Raw genomic sequence first — 21,313 nt, 5'->3', positions numbered from 1 at the left:
TTTGGACTGATTCCTCCTTCTCTTAAAGTTCAACTCAAGTGTTTTCTCTTAAAAGTGTTTTCTGAACCCCCTTTCAGGTGGCTTAGACACTACCCACTGGGGTTTCTTTAATATAATATGCACATCTTTACCACTGTGTTGCTATATTCTCTTTTTATGCAATTATCTCCCCCACTAGACTATGAGCTTCTTGAGGGCAGAGACCTTTTTTTTTTTTTTTTTTTTTTTGTATCAAAGAACTCCTCATTTCCAGCCCCAGTGCTTGGAACATAATGGGAACTTGCAGAAGTCCCTTGCATAAAGGAAATGAATGACAAAGAAATATGTGAGAGAACGGTGAGGAAGGTAAGCAGATGTTCTGTCTAGTGAAATAACAAATGAATATCCCAAGCGTGAAGAAATCCTCAAAGCAAAAATATTATAAAACAATAATTGGCACAACTTCCTTAAAAGGAAACAGAACCCCCCCTCAAACCTTTAGATTTTCCTTTCAAGGTTTGCTCATTACTAATATTATTCATTTCATATACACTCTATATCTATTCAAGTCCCTCAGAGAGTCAAGACTTATTTCTAGCACAGCCTTATGGATCCCTTTCATCTAGTCCTAGATAAAATGCAAAAAAACCTATATAGTTCATGGAGAGATGTGCAGCTGCTGTTGGAGTTTCTGTAAACTTGATGAACTGCATGTTCACTGTAAAGGCTAATCCGAACCAACTAGAGTTAGGGCCATTATGAGGCTTACACGGGTGTTCAGACATGAAATACTTGCTAAGAATCTAACTGAGATTCATAATTGACAGCATCTCAGTTTATGGGACAGTAAGATTCTATTCATTATAGTACAATATAAGACTTTGTATTGACTGACTGGAGAAACTAGTCACATTTTCCTGTGCTGCTACAGTTTAGTCTAGCTGTCAATTTGGCAGTTCCTGGGTTGCAAATTGTGGACACTATTGCTTAGCATTCATGTCTGGTTCACACTCCAGCAGTGACAGTTCACCATCTACAATCATGTTTCCTAAACTGCAGTCCAGCCCAGTTGCAGAGCCAATTTCCAACACAATTGCAGCCAGCTCAGACAAGAAATCTGGTCGGCAAATGCCACATTCTCTGAGGTACAAGGAGACTATGTGCTTTGAGAAGTATTAATAAATGCAGTTAGAGAACCAATGGATAGAAACTAGACTTTCAAAGAAAAGTTAAGACATATTACTAAAAAATTATATTCCTCAGAATGCTATAATAATTATCATCTAGAAGCTTGGCGTGGTGGCTTATGCCTGTAATACCAACACTTTTGGAGGTCGAGGTGGGCGGATCACGAGGTCAGGAGATCGAGACCATCCTGGCTAACACGTGAAGCCCTGTCTCTACTAAAAATACAAATATATATATATATTTTATATAGCCGGGCGTGGTGGTGGGCACCTGTAATACCAGCTACTTGGGAGGCTGAGGCAGGAGAATGGCATGAACCTGGGAGGCGGAGCTTGCAGTGAGCTGAGATTGCGCCACTGCACTCCAGCCTGGGCGACAGAGCGAGACTCTGTCTCAAAAAAAAAAAAAAAAAAAAAATTATCATCTAGAATATTCATGTTAACCTTTAATATGGTAAACTTTTAAAATGGCATAGAGAAAAGATCAAGGAGACATGAATTCGTAGCCTGATTCTGGCAGAGCCAGTAGCTCTGAGATCTTGGGACAATAACTTGACTTCCTAGGGTCTTAAGTCCTTTATCTGTGAAATAAGCATAATAACAATATTTCATAGGATTATGTAAATATTGAGTGAAATAATGCAGGTAAAACAACAAACACAGTATCTGGAATATTCTAGGCACTTGATAAATGTTAGACATTATTCGTGTTAGTAAATAAATAGAGAGGAATTAAAATAGATAAATAATGAGTTAGCATTAGAAAGATTTTACAATTTGAGATATTTGAAATAAAACAACTATGAGTGGCATGAAAATCTAAAGTGAATTCAGGTTTGTGTACAGCAAAACCTCAGTGGAGTTGAGGAAATTTAGAAACCAAATTCTTATAAAAAAGAATGAGTTTATGTCCTTTGCAGGGGCATTGATGAAGCTGGAAACCACCATCCTCAGAAAACTAACACAGGAACAGAAAAACAAACACTGCATGTTCTAACTCATAAGTGGGAACTGAAAAATGAGAACACATGGACACAGGGAGGGGAACATCACACACGGGGCCTGTCTGGGGTGGGGGGAAAGGAGAGAGAGAGCCTTAGGACAAACACCTAATGCATGTGGGGCTTAAAACCTAGATGAAGGGTTAATAGGTGCAGCAAACCACCACGGCACATGAATACCTACGTAACGAATCTGCACGTTCAGCACATGTATCTCAGAGCTTAAAATAAAATAAAAAATTAATTTATAAAAGAGTTAAAAAAATTAAAAAATACTAAAGTCAGAAAAGATTTCCTAGATTCCTACTATGTACAAGATACTAGGAGAAAAAAGTAAATAAGATATTCCTACTGCCCTCAAAAAGTTTACATGATGTGGAAAGGTGAACAAGTATATTCACATAGGAAGAGATATAGAAGAAGATTAAGAATTAGAAAAATAACCAAAACTAGGAATGAATAGGGTCTCAAAATCTGAAGAAAGGGACTTTCAGGAAGAAAGTCTAGGGCAAATTAGGTCAAGTGCTGAGGGACTGAGAATCAACAAAAAGGGCTAGGAGTTTATGAGTGCTTCCCTGTGCCAGGTATAGTTTCAGGCTTTTCACATTTTATTCAATACATCATTTAGGTAAGATCCTTTTATTGGATGGTAGCAGGGAACAAAAGGATGAATTTGGACATGATAACTGAGCTATGTTTGGAATTCTTTAACAAATAATAACAACAGATAATATTTATAGGTTTATAATACGCTTCATAGGTTTCAGGTGCTATTTGCAAGTACTTAACATGCATTCATTCATTTAATCTTATCAACAACTCAGTTAGGTAGGTATAATTTTAATCTCCATTTCACAGATAAGAAACTGAAAGCAGAAAATGTATTCAAGGTCCCCAAGCTAAAAACTGGGATTTGTGGAAATAGAGAACTTCAGACTTAAGTAGTCTGGCTTCAGAGCCTTTTTTTTTTTTTAACTCCTACACTATAGTGGAGGAGGGTCCTGGGCTCTCTCATGATACCTGTAAAGATAGGATGGTTAAAAGACAGATTATAAAGGGTGGTGTACCTAACTGATAAGAGCTTCAGAAGATAAGTGATAAGAAGACAGAATTAAATTGGGATGGCAGTGATGACTAAAAAGGACCCAAATGTTAAAGGGGAAATGAAGCTTTGCTCCTGGGAGATAGGAGAAATGACACTATAGTCAATGTTTTTGGTTGTACAGAATTTGATTCCTAAAACTCAGTAAGCAAGCATTGAGAGCCAGCAAGGAGATCCTGAGAAGGTTGTACTGGATAGAGGATATGAATTTTGAACATCAGATTTGGTGTTATGGATATGTTTGGATTCCAACCCTGACTTTGCCAAGAAACATCTTGGTAACACTATAGCAAAAATATACTACTCTGTGCTTTAGGTTTCAAGCAATTAATCACGAGTCAAGCAACTTACTAAGCTCTTTACATGCATTGTCTTATTCAAGGTTCATTCACAGCCTTATGATATATGTATCATGATCATCTCCAAATCACAGATAAAGAAAAAAAGGAGGCTGAGGTTCCAAGATAGCCGAATAGGATCAACTCCAGTCTACCACTCCCAGCATGAGCAATGCAGAAGGTGAGTGATTTCTGCATTTCCAACTGAGGTACCGGATTCATCTCACTGGGGCTTGTCAGACAGTGGGTGCAGCCCATGGAACAGAGTGGGGCATCGTCTCACCTGGCAAGTGCAAGGGGTTGGGGAATTCCCTTTCTTAGCAAAGGGAAGCCATGACAGATGGTACCTGGAAAATCAGGACACTCCCACCCTAATACTGTGCTTTTCCAATGGTCTTAGCAAATGAAACACAAGGAGATTATATCCTGCGCCTGGCTCGGAGAGTCCCACACCCATGGAGCCTCACTCACTGCTAGCACAGCAGTCTGAGATCAAACTGCAAGGTGGCAGCAAGGCTAGGGGAGGAGCGCCCACCATTGCTGAGACTTGAGTTGGTAAACAAAGTGACCAGGAAGTTTGAACTGAGTAGAGCCCACCACAGCTCAAGTAGGCGTTCCAGCCTCTGTAGACTCCACCTTTGGGGGCAGGGCATAGCTGAACCAAAGGCAGCAGAAACTTCTGCAGCCTTAAACATCCCTGTCTGACAGCTTTGAAGAGAGTATTGGTTCTCCCAGCACGGAGTTTGAGATCTGAGAACAGATAGATTGCCTCCTCAAGTGGGTCCCTGACTCCCGAATAGCCTAACTGGGAGACAACTGGGACCAACTGACACCTCATACAGCTGGGTGCCCCTCTGAGACAAAGCTTCTAGAGGAAGGATAAGGCAGCAACATTTGCTGTTCTGCAATATTTGCTGTTCTGCAGCCTCCGCTGGTGATACCTAGGCAAACAGGGTCTGGAGTAGACTTCCAGCAAACTCCAACAGACCTGCAGCTGAGGGTCCTGACTGTTAGAAGGAAAATTAACAAACAGAAAGGATGTCCACACCAAAACCCCATCTGTACATCACCATCATCAAAGACCAAAGGTAGATAAAACCACAAAGATGGGGAAAAACCAGAGCAGAAAAGCTGAAAATTCTGAAAATCAGAGCACCTCTTGTCCTCCAAAGGATCGCAGTTCCTCACCAGCAATGGAACAAAGCTGGATGGAGAATGACTTTGACGAGTTGAGAGAAGGCTTCAGACGATCGGTAAAAACAAAGTTCTCCAAGCTAAAGGAGGATGTTCGAACCCATCGCAAAGAAGCTAAAAACCTTGAAAAAAGATTAGATGAATGGTTAACTAGAATAAACAGCGTAGAGAAGACCTTAAATGACCTGATGGAGAAGAAAACCGTGGCACGAGAACTACATGACGCAAGCACAAGCTTCAATAGCTGATTTGATCAAGTGAAAGAAATGGTATCAGTGATTGAAGATCAAAAGAGTGAAATGAAGCAAGAAGAAGAAGTTTAGAGAAAAAAGAGTAAAAAGAAATTAACAAAGCCTCTAAGAAATATGGGACTATGTGAAAAGACCAAATCTACATCTGATTGGTGTACCTGAAAGTGATGGGGAGAAGGGAACCAAGTTGGAAATCACTCTTCATGATATTATCCAGGAGGACTTCCCCAACCTAGCAAGGCAGGCCAACATTCAAATTCAGGAAATACAGAGAATGCCACAAAGATACTCCTCGAGAAGGGCAACTCCAAGACACATAATTGTAAGATTCACCAAAGTTGAAATGAAGGAAAAAATGTTAAGAGCAGCCAGAGAGAAAGGTAGGGTTATCCACAAAGGGAAGCCCATCAGAGTAACAATGGATATCTCGGCAGAAACTCTACAAGCCAGAAGAGAGTGGGGGCCAATATTCAACATTCTTAAAGAAAAGAATTTTCAACCCAGAATTTCATTTCCAGCCAAACTAAGCTTCACAAGTGAAGGAGAAATAAAATCCTTTACAGACAAACAAATGCTGAAAGATTTTGTCACCACGAGGCCTGCCTTACAAGAGCTCCTGAAGGAAGCACTAAACATGGAAAGGAACAACTGGTACCAGCCACTGCAAAAACATGCCAAATTGTAAAGACCATCGATGCTAAGAAGAAACTGCATCAACTAACAAGCAAAACAAAAAGCTAACATCATAATGACAGTATCAAATTCACACAAAACAATATTAACCTTAAATGTAAATGGGCTTAAATGCTCCAATTAAGAGACACAGACTGGCAAATTGGATAACGAGCTGTATTCAGGAGACCCATCTCATGTGCAGAGACACACATAGGCTCAAAATAAAGGGATGGAGAAAGATCTACCAAACAAATGGAAAATACACAAAAAAGCAGGGGTTGAAATCTTAGTCTCTGATAAAACAGACTTTAAACCAACAAATATCAGAAGAGACAAATAAGGCCATTACATAATGGTAAAGGGATCAATTCAACAAGAAGAGCTAACTGTCATAAATATATATGCACCCAATACAGGAGCCCCCAGATTCATAAAGCAAGCCCTTACAGACCTACAAAGAAACTTAGACTCCCACAGAATAATAATGGGAGACTTTAACACCCCACTGTCAACATTGGACAGATCAATGAGACAGAACGTTAACAAGGATATCCAGGAATTGAACTCAGCTCTGCACCAAGCAGACAGAACTCTCCACCCAAAATCAACAGAGTATACATACTTCTCAGCACCACATTGCACTTATTCTAAAATTGACCACATAGTTGGAAGTAAAGCACTCCTCAGCAAATGTAAAAGAATAGAAATTATAGCAAACTGTCTCTCAGAACACAGTGCAATCAGACTAGAACTCAGGATTATGAAACTCACTGAAAACCGCTCAACTACATGGAAAGTGAACAACCTGTTCCTGAATGACTACTGGGTACAGAACAAAATGAAGGCAGAAACAAAGATGTTCTTTGAAACCAACGAGAACAAAGACACAACATACCAGAATCTCTGAGACACATTTGAAGCAGTGTGTAGAGGGAAATTTATAGCACTAAAAGCCCACAAGAGAATGCAGGAAAGATAAAAAATTGACACCCTAACATCACAATGAAAAGAACTAGAGAAGCAAGAGAAAACACATTCAAAAGCTAGCAGAAGGCAAGAAATAACTAAGATCAGAGCAAAACTGAAGGAGATAGAGACACAAAAAAACCTTTCAAAAAATCAATGAATCCAGGAGGTGGTTTTTTGAAAAGATCAACAAAATTGATGGACTGCTTGCAAGACTAATAAAGAAGAAAAGAGAGAAGAATGAAACAGACACAATAAAAAATGATAAAGGGGATATCACCACCAATCCCATGGAAATACAAACTACTATCAGAGAATACTATAAACATCTCTATGCAAATAAACTAGAAAATCTAGAAGAAATGGATAAATTCCTGGACACATACACCCTTCCAAGACTAAACCAGGAAGAAGTTGTATCCCTGAATAAACCAATAAATTGAGGCAATAATTAATTGCCTACCAACCAAAAAAAGTCCAGGACCAGACGGATTCACAGTTGCATTCTACCAGAGGTACAAAGAGAAGCTTGTACCATTCCTTCTGAAACTATTCCAATCAATAGAAAAAGAGGGAATCCTCCCTAACTCATTTCATGAGGTCAGCATCATCCTGATACCAAAGCCTAGCAGAGACACAACAAAAAAAGAGAATTTTAGACCAATATCCCTGATAAACATCGATGCAAAAATCTTCAATAAAATACTAGCAAACCAAATCCAGCAGCACATCAAAAAGTTTATCCACTATGATCAAGTTGACTTCATCCCTGGGATGCAAGGCTGGTTCAACATATGCAAATCAATAAACATAATCCATCATATAAACAGAACCAAAACCAAAAATCACACGATTATCTCAATAGATGCAGAAAAGGACTTCAACACAATTCAACAGCCCTTCATGCTAAAAACTCTCAATAAACTAGGTATTGGTGGGACGTATCTCAAAATAATGAGCTATTTATGACAAACCCACAGCCAATATCATACTGAATGGGCAAAAACTGGAAGCTTTCCCTTTGAAAACTGGCACAAGACAGGGATGCCCTCTCTCACCACTCCTATTCAACATAGTGTTGGAAGTTCTGGCCAGGGCAATCAGGCAGGAGAAAGAAATAAAGGGTATTCAATTAGGAAAAGAGGAAGTCAAATTGTCCCTGTTTGCAGATGACATGATTGTATATTTAGAAAACCCCATCATCTCAGCCCCAAATCTGCTTAAGCTATAAGCAACCTCAGCAAAGTCTCAGGATACAAAATCAATGTGCACAAATCACAAGCATTCCTATACACCAAAAACAGACTAACAGAGAGTCAAATTATGAGTGAATTCCCATTCACAATTGCTTCAAAGAGAATAAAATACCTAGAAATTCAACTTACAAGGGATGTGAACGACCTCTTCAAGGATATAAATGCTCAATGAAATAAAAGAGGACACAAACAAATGGAAGAACATTCCATGCTCATGGATAGGAAGAATCAATATCGTGAAAATGGTCATACTGCCCAAGGTAATTTATATATTCAATGCCATTACCATCAAGCTACCAATAACTTTCTTCACAGTTTTAGAAAAAACTACTTTAAAGTTCATATGGAACCAAAAAAGAGCCCCCATTGCCAAGACAATCCTAAGCCAAAGAACAAAACTGGAGGCATCACGCTACCTGACTTCAAACTATACTACAAGGCTACAGTAACCAAAACAGCATGGTACTGGTACCAAAACAGACATACAGACCAATGGAACAGAACAGAGTCCTCAGAAAAATACCACACATCTACAAACATCTGATTTTTGACAAACCTGACAAAAACAAGAAATGGGGAAAGGATTCCCTATTTAATAAATGGTGCTGGGAAAACTGGCTAGCCATATGTATAAAGCTGAAACTGGATCCCTTCCTTACACCTTATACAAAAATTAATTCAAGATGGATTAAAGACTTAAATGTTAGACCTAAAACCACAAAAATCCTAGAAAAAAACCTAGGCAATACCATTCAGGCCATAGGCATGGGCAAGGACTTCATGACTAAAACACCAAAAGCAATAGCAACAGAAGCCAAAATTGACAAATGGTATCTAATTAAACTAAAGAGCTTCTGCACAGCAAAAGAAACTACCATCAGAGTGAACAGGTAACCTACAGAATGGGAGAAAATTTTTACAATCTATCCATCTGACAAAGGGCTAATATCCAGAATCTACAAAGAACTTAAACAAATTTAAACAAATTAAAAAATCAAACAACCCCATCAAAAAGTGGGCAAAGGATATGAACAGACACTTCTCAAAAGAAGATATTTATACAACCAACAGACACACGAAAAAATGCTCATCATCACTGGCCATCAGAGAAATGCAAATCATAACCACAATGAGATACCATCTCACACCAGTTAAAATGGCGATCATTAAAAAGTCAGGAAACAACAGGTACTGGAGAAGATGTAGAGACATAGGAATGCTTTTACACTGTTGGTGGGACTGTAAACTAGTTCAACCATTGTGGAAAACAATGTGGCGATTCCTCAAGGATTTAGAATTAGAAATACCATTTGACCCAGCCGTCCCATTTATGGGACTTCCCAAATGATTATAAATCATGCTACTATAAAGAGACATGCGCACGTATGTTTATTGTGGCACTATTCACAATAGCAAAGACTTGGAATCAACCCAAGTGTCCATCAATGATAAACTGGATTACGAAAATGTGGCACATAGACACCATGGAATACTATGCAGGCATAAAAAAGGGTGAGTTCATGTCCTTTGTAGGGACATGGAGGAAGCTGGAAACCATGATTGATGATAGCAAACTATCGCAAGAACAGAAAGCCAAACACTGCATGTTCTCATTCATAGGTGGGAATTGAACAATGAGAACACTTGGACACAGGGTGGGGAACATCACACACCGGGGCCTGTCGTCGGGTCGGGGGAGGGGGAAGGATAGCGTTAGGCGATATACCTAATGTAATGACGAGTTAATGGGTGCTGCACACCAACATGGCACATGTATACATATGTAACAAACCTGCACATTGTGGACATGTACCCTAGAACTTAAAGTATAATACAAAAAGAGAGAAAGGAAGGAAGGAAGGAAGGAAGGAAGGAAGGAAGGAAGGAAGGAAGGCAGGCAGGCAGGCAGGCAGGCAGGATCAATGAGTTGAAATAGCTGCTTAACATGACAGTGAGTGGGGGACTTGGGATTCCAGCCAGATCTCTCCGATTCCACAGTCCTTCATACCACTATGTCCATAAGACCTTTTTCGTTTTTTAATAATCCTATTTTACCAACAAGAAAAAAACAGGTTTTAGAATTTTGTACCCAACCCACAATTATGGAGCATTCATACAGGAAGAAAGGAGGTTGAGAACAATAGTAGCAGGGACGATAGGGGGTCAGTTATTTGAAACTGACTATGTATGCAGCCCCAACCCTAAGTACCCAGTTGGAGTGCTGGCTGGGGAAAACACATTTCCAGCATTGTGCAGAATGTTTTTAAGGAGATGGCATAGTGGGTGGTGGTTTTGGAACACAAATAATCTGGAGAGAATTTGATAACATTAGTTTATTTCAAAAATGAGAAAAACAATGGATATAAGTCTTTATTGTTTAGTGTTCCTAAATGTGGATATTATTTTACAAGAGTTTTTCTTTCAACAGTGCAGGAGGAATGGTGGAGTACTGGTTTGCAACTTAGGAACTAGACTTTTCTAGAAAAGTCACATTTTCAGGTTCATATATAGATGTCAGATTTTTAATTTTTGGCTTCGAAAATGTTAAAGTGTAAAAAGGCCAAATTGTTTTCAATGTGTTTTTGTAGCCTGGTATCTGCCATCAATAGTTTCCATGTATTAAAGTGTTTGCAAACATACTAATATTGAAAACATGCATGCCAGGAAATTCTATTAGGGCAATGGTAGATACAAATGGTTGATGTATTTGCAAAAGGTACAATAGGTCACCAAAGACCATTTGACCTTAATTCTCCAATATGTCATGTATTCAGCTTCCAGATAATTTCTGTAATTATCAAAGGATTCAGGTGAACATTTCCTTAGGTGAAATATCACAAAAATAGAAAACACAGGATTCTTTCCAGATCTGGATTAATGGGTCATCAAACCTCTATTGAGAGTGCATTATATATATTCAAAGCAGTTTTCTAGGTAGCAGGTTTTACCTTAAAACACGTTCTAAAAGTTACTTCTTAAAGATTTTGTCAAATCTAAGTTCACAAGAATCGTCTTTTAGACTTTCAAAATATTTCATAACTCTAAGGTTAAAAAAGGATTATTAGGCTTATTTCCCACAAGATACACAATGGTGCTGAGATCCGCTGGAAATCATTAAAGAATTTGAATTTAGTATTATATTACTTCCAGTTTCTACTCTATGCTGGTTTGACTTGGCTGCTTTTAGATTTTTGCATAAAACATTGATGCCATAAATTGTGCAAATAACTGTTGGACCGTACAATTTTAATCACTGGCATTTGTCATTAGGAAAATAGTGTAAATGGAACCAAAGATTTCACTGGAAGAATTTTCACTGTAAGTTTCTTTAAAACAATAAAAGGTATAAATTTTAAGTACCCAACATTAGAAAATTGTTATGGTGCAATTGTGAAAACAGTGGCATGCTATCTATTTATACAGTCAGCTTGAAAAATCTTGGGTTCTAGAGTTAAAGTCCCTGGCTTCAAATCCTGGTCTGTAACTTCCACAGTATGAAACTCAGAGCCAGTTGTCAAACCTGTACTGTGTTCCATTTCCCTTTTTATAAAACAGTACAGTAACAGTATCAATCTCCTATGGTCGCTGTGAAATTTCAATGAGACAATGCATATGTATGTGATTTCAGTGGTGACTAGCACAAAAATTTCTAAATAAATTTAAGCTAATATTTTAATGCCATCATTTAGCATCATATAATAGAAAATTATAATAGAAAATTATATAACATCACATAATGTTTTAAAAATATTTTAATAAATCAAGTTGTAAAACAGAAGATATAGTATAATCCTATTTCATAAAAGTTTATACAAATAAAATACTTGAAAAAATATACACCAATATGTTAATTATTACTTCTGTGTGATGAGATTACGGGTGGTTTTATTATTTTTCATTTGTGTTATTTTATTAACTAATTTATCTCAAATTTCCTTCGGTGAATACCTCTTACTTTTATAACAAAGTCTAAAGTCATGAAAATAAAATAAATTGATCAATGCCAAAGTTAAAAGGACCTCAGCAGAAGTTGCTGCTATCAGTATGTCAATAGTTTACAAGGCAAGAGATGCTAATGACACCAAAAAGACCCCTGGGAGAAGGAGAGGTGTAGAGGGGAATTCAGTGTATTCAATATAAAGCAATGGAATTTGAGGTTGATGACATTAAGACCAAAAAAAATCCATTTCCACTGAAAATACAAAAGGTACAACTTCAACTTTAAGACCACTGCCATTGAAGTAGAGAATGATTGTTCTTAATGATTTGAAAATACAGTGCCTTTACCTTGAGTTAAATATGTAAAGTCCTGAATAAATTTATTAATTGTCGATGCTTCCTTGGGGTTACCTTTAATTGTTTTAGAGGTCATTTCAAGGTCTGGATAGGTCCATTCCCATGGTGGAAGGTAGAGGGACACAATTCTGGGAGAATCTCTAAGCTAAATTGCTACAGATCTAGGATCACTTCAGTTATGAACTGAATGTCCACTGAAAATTCACAGGTTGAAACTCTAATCCTTAATGTGATGGTATTTGAAAGTGGGGCCTTGGGGAGGTAATAAGGTTTAGATGAGATTGTGTCCGGAGTTGGTTCCTGCCAGTGGGTTCCTGGTCTCACTGACTTCAAGAATGAAGCCGCAGACCTTTGTGGTGAGTACGACAGCTCTTCAAGATGGCACAGACCCAAAGAGTGAGTGGTAGCAAGGTTTATTGTGAAGAGTGAAAGAACAAAGCTTCCACAGTGTGGAAGGGGACACGAGTGGGTTGCTGCTGCTGGCTGGGGTGGCCAGCTTTTATTCCCTTATTTGTACCCTCCCATGTTCTGTTTTTGTCCTATCAGAGTGCTGTTTTTTCAATCCTTCCTGCAATTGGCTACTTTTAGAATCCTGCTAATTGTTGCATTTTACAGAGGGCTTATTGGTGCATTTTACAGAGTGCTGATTGGTGCGTTTTACAATCCTCTTGCTAGCTACAGAGTGCTGATTGCTGCGTTTTTATGGAGCGCTTATTGGTGCATTTTACAATCCTCTTGTAAGACAGAAAAGTTCTCCAAGTTCCCATTCAACCCAGGAAGTCCAACTGGCTTCACCTCTCAATATCATGAGGTTGGGCCACCATGATAAGATTAGTGTCGTTAGAAGAAGAAGAAGAAACCACAGCACTCTCTCCTTCTACCATGTGAGGACGCAGGGAGAAGGTGGCTGTCTGCAAGGTAAGAAAAGTCTTCTTACCAGGAACCCTATCTGCCAACAACTTAACCTTAACTATGTAGCCTCCAGAACTGTAAGAAATAAATGTATGTTGTTTAAACTACTCATTCCATAGTATATTGTTATAGCAGCCTGAAGTGACTAAGAAAACATCTATATCCTCCCCTCCCCAGACGTGTGTGCATGGGCATGTGTGCGCACACATACACATGCACACACACACACAGGAACACCCACACACACATATACACAGAGTGTCTTCCCTGATGTACCTTCTTTAACCTCTTTGGTCTGTTAAATCCAATTAACTTCCTAAGAACACTTAATTTGATAACAACTGAACTAGACAATTTTTAAAACTCTATGATTCTGGGTCTCTCAACAAAGATTGTCCAGCTATTCTCCTTTCTACTCTCCAAGTCTCAACCAATTACCATGATCTTACAGTCTAATTCTTTCAATATTCAGCTCATTAATCTTATACCTTGGTTTTTCTAATGCCAGAAGTGGAAGCCTGATATTTCTTGATGATTTCTTGGGAACAACAAGAAAATATTCTTGAGCCTTGTATGCCTGTCCATTATTTAACTTGTAATGGGCCCTCCACTTGGCTCCTACCTTCACTTCCCTCACCACTATCATCTTAACTAATCAGTCCAATAACCTTCTCTTTATCAAATTCCTAGTCATCACAATGATATTTTTGTCATTCCTCACTCCCAAATGGGAAACCCTTAAAATCTCTTGTCTTTACTTTTAATCTCTCACTACATCTTCTAGTTTCTTCCTAAACTTAGTTATAACTCTCCCTGTTACATCTTTGCTAAAACTTATTTAATCATAACTGAAACATTGCAACAGCACATTAATTTTCATCAAGCACATTAATTTTCCTAAAACGCACACTTCACTGTATCATTTCAAACCTGACAACAGAGATAAGCTTCTCTAACATTTTTTTTTCTTTCACATCCAGTCCACTCAAACTGAATTCCAAGGCTTCCTAAACTTGGGTATTTCTACCCTCCCCATCATACTTTTGCATTTATAAATTATAATTTTTAAAAATGATTTCTGTCTATCCATATGCAAAGATAAATAACAATGAAAGTCCTCTGTGCTGGGAGATATGAAAAAACTAGCCCTCTTACATGATTGTCATGTAATGGGTCATCCTTCCTTGAGGACAGACTAGTAAATAATTTCAGAAGCCTGAGAAATTACATGATTCCTACTCAATAATTCCACATTTAGAAATTTATTCTAAGAAAAAATCTGACCATTGTTAGAGGAATATGTACTAGGACATTGATTTAAGTTTTCATTAACTGATATTGGTCAAATAAATGATGACAAGCTATACAATAGAACACTGTATATACTTAAAACATTGAAAGAAAACTTTATAATTTCATCTTTACAAATAAGTTTTAAATATTTTAAATTTATTGTTAAAGCTTTCTGCATTTTAATTAATTTTAAGATTCATATTTTGGTGAATATGAAGTATTTTATAAAAATTCTATTTGGAGAAAAATGTGAAGGAAAAGGCATTACACACACAAAAAAACTTTAGAATGGCTAGAAAAATTTCCATCACCTATGTAAAGAAATCAAATGTTAAATTGGGGAAAATATTTGAATATATTAACATTTAAGGAGTTCATTAATATTTAGAATACATAACAAGCTTCTGTATATTAACAAAAAGCACATGTCCATAAAAAATGGCAAAATGATATAAAGGGGCAATAAAATACAAAAAGAGTTCATATGGGCAAGAAATACATAAACAAATTTCAATCTCATGTATAAAAAACAAAAGGTAAATAAGAACAATAAACAGGTATCTTTGGGTGGGTCTGAGAATAAGAAGATACTTTTACAATCCTGGTGGAATGAAACATGGCTTCATTAAAACTGTCCTTCTTTTGTATAACTACAAGTGGCATAAGAATGATGCCTAATTTAGGAAACCCTAGGGTATGTAGACCATATATTTGATAGTAAGAAGGCATTAAAAGGGGGAGCAGTGATACAGAACTACAGTCCCAATGGGGATTTGTAAAGGAGAGCTATGTTGCCAGGGTGGAGATACACTGATTGGGAGAATAAAAGAGAAGAAAATGTTGGGGAGTTTGGAAAAAAAAAAGTCCAAAAGATGTAATTTGAGACAGAAAGTTGTAAACATCTGGAGAATGAGCAGCAGTAGTCCCAGAAATTCTATACAGAAGGATCTTTAAAAAAAAAAATCTGTTCAGAAAGGAGTAGTCTTGAAGATGCATTTTTCTAGCAAGCACAGTTTATATTTCAAATGTATGTTACAGATTAATAAAGATGTCAACATTTTAAAAAACTATTTTATTTTCATTTTACTTAGGACTGATAAAAATGTACTTTTTGTGCTAATGAATGTACTTATCATTTGGTGGGTGCCACTGGGGAGCAGACGGTTATGGGAGGAGGTCTAAAGCTGCCCCACCTTGCCACCTCTACTGGGGATATGAACTTAGCCTTCCAAGTCTTTTCAGATAATTTTAATTAATTAAATAAAAATAAAAGAGAGAAGGCATATTTTTAATCCAAAACACTACCATGAATATATACAGTGTTTCTAATGAGTCTTCAGTATCAAAATACATATTGATGCTGAAGAATCATTTTGATAGTGGAGAATAAAAGCCCTCACCCATCCTGCTTAGTTTGTGCATTTATGCATTTTCCAGAAATCTTTGTTTGGGATTTTTATAAACTCAATGAGATACTTAACATCACTTTAAATTCTTGAATTCTGCCATAGCTCACCACCATGAATCATATTGCTATAGTCGGGTGCCCTCCCTCCAAAGAGAATGAATGCGAACTTAGAGCCACCAATGGATTCAGAGATAAAAGGAAACAGCTGTTAATCAAAAGCAATCCATGAAGTAGATTGCAGGGGAAAAATATTCTTTCAAACCCACAATCTTACAAAATGGTACATGTTGTTGGCAAAAGTTTTATTGCTCTCAACATGTTGTTCCTTTGCAGCAGGTAATATGAGCTTACTGTGCCTTCCTTTCACAGTGTTTGCCATCTCATGTCAGCTGGTGGTGTGGAAGGCACCAGTGCCTGTAGTGTTCATCAGTGATCTGAATATACTTCAGCTCATGGCCCCCATTGTTAACAGAGCAAGAGCTGACAGCTTGAATGCTGGAAGAGGCAAGAACCAAAATAAAACAGATGTCAAAAAATCCTGTGCTTGTTTGGGCTTAACTAGCATGCTGAGGAATCAATTGCTAACGGGAATACATTTCTGCCTATTTCCTACCTACTTCTGAAGGTCTTTGGCTAACATATTTTGACATTATCTCCCTCCCCAAAAGAGAACCATCACATATACAGTAATCTAAATCTCAGGACAAACCATATAATCATTATCTACAACATTCTCATTCTAATAAGATGCATTTCTTCCTTAGTGGCAGGGCTTCTCACATTTTGAGAAAAATATCCTTTCAAAACTCAGTAATGACAGAAAAAATTTCCAGCTGCTGCTACACATTGTAGCACATATATGCCCACTACAGATATGAAAATACCCTTCCCAAAGGGCTTTTATACTGCTTTATTAGAAATATTATTAATAATAAAAATAAGTTTCTAATTTTATTTTCACCTAGTTTATAGTTTCCTGCAAACAGTTGTCATTTAATAAATTCTGCTAAGTGATTATCCAAGGACATGGCAGTTGAAAAACTATGTTGGGGATTGGGAATAAGTACAAAGTAGTGAAATTTCTAAAACCAATTTTGAATTAGTGAAGATAGTAAGGAACTATTGAGGAAATAAATTGTCACTCTTCTGCTTTTGTCTACATTGAATCTGTGAGTTCCTCAAGGGAAGTAACCATATTTGTTTCCTCCCCACTGCAGCACTAATACCCAGCATAGTGTATATGGTTTGTATTTAGTCACGGGCCAGCTTTGTGGGTGCTCAAACTATGCAGTTGCAAAAGGTCTCACATTTGGTTAAATGCTTTGCTATCACCATCTTGAAATTCTTAATAAATTTTGAACAAGGAACCCAACCTTTTCATTTTTGTACTTGTCCCTATAAATTATATAGCTGGTTCCTCACTTAGTACCTGTGTGGAAAGAATAAAAAGCTAATTAACAAAAGCAGTGACTATCTAGATTTTTCACTGCGAGCTCCAAAATTTTCAACCATATTTTGAGCTCTTCAAAGTTAGGCTCTATAATGTCCCTGAAAGTCAATCTAGCCCTAAATATTGAAAGTCTCATGAATGATCTCTCTTTAGAAAAAAAGAATGAAAAGTACATATCCATATGCTATTTCAGTGTATTTCAATGTAATTTTTTTCATACTTTCCTACCACTTTGCGATGTATTCTAGATATGACTTTTAATGTAGAGAAATCAAGAACCAAAGAGATAACACAGAAATGAAATTAAAATCTTATTCATTCAACATTCAAAAATATTTATTTATATTGTACCATGTGCTCAGGCCAGGGATAGAAGAGATAAGGAATTTGAAAAGAAACATGCAGCTCAATGATTGTTTTAAAAAGTTGCCAATCTGCGAAGGAAAATGGTGGTGAGGAGAAGAAAGAAGACAAGAATATGACACTTTCAAACATCATTTAAACATATGTTAAAAGGCAAAATGCATAGAACAGATGGTCAGAAGTGAAGAAAAATGGATGTTTCCACATAAGCGAAAAAGGCATAAAAATTTAGGCATCTAAGATAATAATAATCTACTCCTGTATCTACAAGCTGATCACACTGTGGCTTAGTTCAACTGGATAGTAAGCAATACTATAAAACTACAATAATTCAGGCAATGTGTTTTTGACATATGTATAAAAAGGTTAATGATAAATAGACTATTGCATAGACAAAACCTGGCATATAAAGAACTGAATATATTATACTGGAAGCATAAAATCACTGAAGATGAGACGGATCATTCAAGAATGGTGCTGAGATAATCGTTGAACTATCCAGAAAACATATACATACACATAATTTATGTTCTTGCCTTATACCATGAACTAAAATAAATTTCAAATAGTAGAAAATATTTAAATATAGTAAAGTAAAACTATCAAATTGCTAAATAAAATAATCTGTATTTATTTATAATCAGGATAAAGAATTCTTAAAGCTCAAATGGTAGAAAGAAATGCAAAAGGGAAGGAAATATACCATGCAAAATATAAACATGGATGGATCAACAAAACGAAGATACCCAACGACCATGATGTAACAGTTACACACTGCATGCCCGCATCAAAGTATTTCATGTACCCCATAAATATATGCACCTACTAGGTACCCATATAAATTAAAAAATAAAAGAAAGAATGACAATTGAAAAACAGAGCAAATATCTTCAACCTACATAACATTATTAACACAGAAAAATGAAAGAAATATTCTGGCAATTCAAAAAGAAGTCATGTGGTTCAATGACATATCAAACAATACGCAATAATAATGAGATGCTTTTTTTTTTCTTTTTTTTTTTTTGAGACAGAGTTCGCTCTGTTGCCAGGCTGGAGTGTAATGGCATGATCTCAGCTCACTGCAACCTCTGCTTCCCAGGTTCAAACGATTCTCCTGCCTCAGCCCCCCGAGTAGCTGGGACTACAGGCACACGCCACCACACCAGCCGATTTTTGTATTTTTAGTAGAGATGGGGTTTCACCATGTGGGCCAGGATGGTCTCGATATCTCGACCTCATGATCCACCCGCTTCGTCCCCCAAAGTGCTGGGATTACAGGCGTGAGCCACTGCGCTAGGCCGAGATGCCATTTTTAACTATTGTAATAGATACCATGATGTGTTGCTCAGATTCCATTTCAGGACTGAAATGCCCCCTCAGCTGCTATGGTATGACAACCGACAGATTTCAGCTTACTTTCTCTCTCTAGGAAATGCCATTAACTAAAGAGAGCCACACTATCCTTATATTAGAACAGCCTGTGTCTAATGACTGATCCAGTGCAAGAGTATATAGTCCCACTACCTTGTGCCATGGTAGGGTCAATCTGAAAAGCTGTTGCAGCTCTGAAGTTCTCACAGAATTGGATGAGGTCTGTTGCAACTGTATTTCAATTCAACTCATCTCTCTGCCCAATTCTGCTTCCCTGCCCCTCACATGTGTTGTTCCCAAAAGCACACATGCTTCAGTAAACATCCTGTATGCACATCTCAGTCTGTTTCTCAGTGAGCCCTATCTGAACAGTCAGTAATAGAAGTAGGGTAAGAGAAATACAGACTTGTAATGAGATATGTTTAGTGTCAGTTGCAGCCTCAAGACTAGATGCACTGGCTGGGACTGTATGTAGTTCACTTCACTAACCTTCCTCTTGTAAATTTTCCTGAAAACTAAACCAACCAGAATCTTAGAGGTGCTGTTCCCAGTAATTATTATACAAAGTAAGTGGATCCGAGTGGCACAAGTGTTCCCACTAATTACTATAGAAAGTAAGTGGATCTCTTGTAGAAAGGGCTCTGGCACACCACTCAATTTCTCTCTTCAGAACAGCATTCGTTTCTCAAGTGCCGGCCCTGTTGGCAGCACGCAGCTCATGGCTAAATCTTTCTCCAAGAGTTGCCTTCAGCTGAAAACAGCCTCCTCATCCAAGGTCACACCCATCCTAGGGCAACTTGCAGGGTGTTACAAGCATGTGAAGTCCTACCCCCTTTAATTCAAGGCAGGATGATTTTGAAGCAACTTCCCAGCTCTTGAGTTTTCATAAAGATCAACAGAGCCCTTGTTGAAATTGCGCTGCAGTTTTATTTCTCCCCCTGCCTTGTCCTGCTTCTCTAACCCCTCACTTGTGTTATTCCCAGTAAACCTCTTGTAGAAAAATTTTAGAATCTGTTTTCTAGGAAATCCAACCTACGACACCTATTATATTGGGGAAAATGATAAAATAAAAGACAGGCAGTCTCTGACTTACATGGCTTGATTTACAATCGTTTGGCTTGACAAGGTGATACACCTTCAGCACACTCCTTGACTTATGATAGGACTACATCTGGATAAACCCATCGTAAGCTGAAAATATCATAAGTCAAAAATGTACAGGGGCTGTGAAAATGTATCTTCAACTTACAGTATTTTCAATTTACAATGGGTTTATCCAGACATAGTCCCGTCTCAAGTTGAGGAACAAGTATAATAGGCAATGTATAGGTTTTGTGTGAAGAACATAAAAAAGGCAACATAGCTCATATCTCTGTGAAAAATAAAAAAAAACAAAAACGAACAGATTTTTCTAATATATTGATGATGGAAATTTAAATAGATACTTTCTGGAGGACAATTTGTAATAGGATTATTTCTGTAGTAGTAATCCTATGTGTGCTGATTGATTCTACAGAAATAACCCTGAAGATATTCAAAGATTTGGCTATCAATGTGCTTATAAGTGACTATTCATTATACAAAAGACAGAGAGAAAACAGACAAAACAGTCCGCAAACAGGTTAATCATCACTAAAATGATATAAAGTAGAACATGTCATTAAAAATAATTTTATAAAATACATAATGGCAGGAAGAGAACATATATAGCCAGTTTTCTATATCCTTGGGTTCTGCATCCAATGGAGAAAATGTTTTTTAAATGGATGATTATATTTGTACTGAACATGTACAGACTTTTGTTCTTGTCATTATTCCCTGAGCAATACAGTAGAACAACTATTTACATAGCATTTACATCATATTATAAGTAATCTGGAGGTGATTTAAAGTACACGGAAGGATTGCATAGGTTATATGCAAATACGGCACCATTTTATATAAGGGACTCCAGGATCGATAATCTAGGGATATCCATATCTATGGATTATCTATCCCTAATCTAGGGATTAGATACTAGAACCAATCCCCTGAGGATATGGAGGGACTAATGTATTAAATTTTAAAAAGAGTTTCTAAAAATCCTGTAAAGGCGGATTTCGTTTCTGTTGGAAAAGAAAAAGGATATGTTAACTCACACCCCAAACCCTTCAACTCTGACATTTTTCTTCCTTGTGGGAAGCAAATGAGATTAACAGACTGAGGACACTGTCTCCTCAAGGCTTATGTGTATTGATTGAGAAACTGCTTAAGAAATTTAAGAAGCTT

At 37.3% G+C, this 21,313-nt stretch overlaps 1 pseudogene; it reads right to left on the bottom strand.

The window, feature by feature from the left end:
• Positions 1–959: 959 nt before the first annotated feature.
• Positions 960–21,313, bottom strand: part of LOC114676293 (small ribosomal subunit protein uS2 pseudogene) — a 107,748-nt pseudogene continuing 87,394 nt past the window's right edge.

The sequence above is a fragment of the Macaca mulatta genome, chromosome 2 (assembly GCF_049350105.2).
Source record: "Macaca mulatta isolate MMU2019108-1 chromosome 2, T2T-MMU8v2.0, whole genome shotgun sequence".
NCBI classification, from domain to species: domain Eukaryota; kingdom Metazoa; phylum Chordata; class Mammalia; order Primates; family Cercopithecidae; genus Macaca; species Macaca mulatta.
The sequence above is the reverse complement of the archived record's forward strand: the minus strand, read 5'-3'. Positions and strand labels throughout refer to the sequence as shown.